General features: G+C 41.6%; 1 pseudogene; it reads right to left on the bottom strand.

Moving 5' to 3' along the window:
- The window catches only part of LOC106297157, a 3,861-nt pseudogene that overhangs the window by 1,868 nt on the left and 1,774 nt on the right, over positions 1-219 (bottom strand).

The raw sequence follows: 219 nt of genomic DNA on the forward strand, positions 1-219 counted from the left end.
ATGTACTACCGCAATATCCGTAATTTCAACTCCATTGCTAGCGGGCCCTTCACTAGCAGTTATTTTTACCAGATACGCTTCTCCATCCTTAAGCAAATCTTCCACTCTCAAGACAGCTACTAAAGACATAGACTTGCTTGGACTGATCCCGTAAAACACTATTTGTCGTTTCCCGTTCTCCTTGAACAAAATACGACCTTTTCCACAATCTAATTGTGC

The sequence above is a fragment of the Brassica oleracea genome, chromosome C6 (assembly GCF_000695525.1).
Source record: "Brassica oleracea var. oleracea cultivar TO1000 chromosome C6, BOL, whole genome shotgun sequence".
NCBI lineage: Eukaryota > Viridiplantae > Streptophyta > Magnoliopsida > Brassicales > Brassicaceae > Brassica > Brassica oleracea.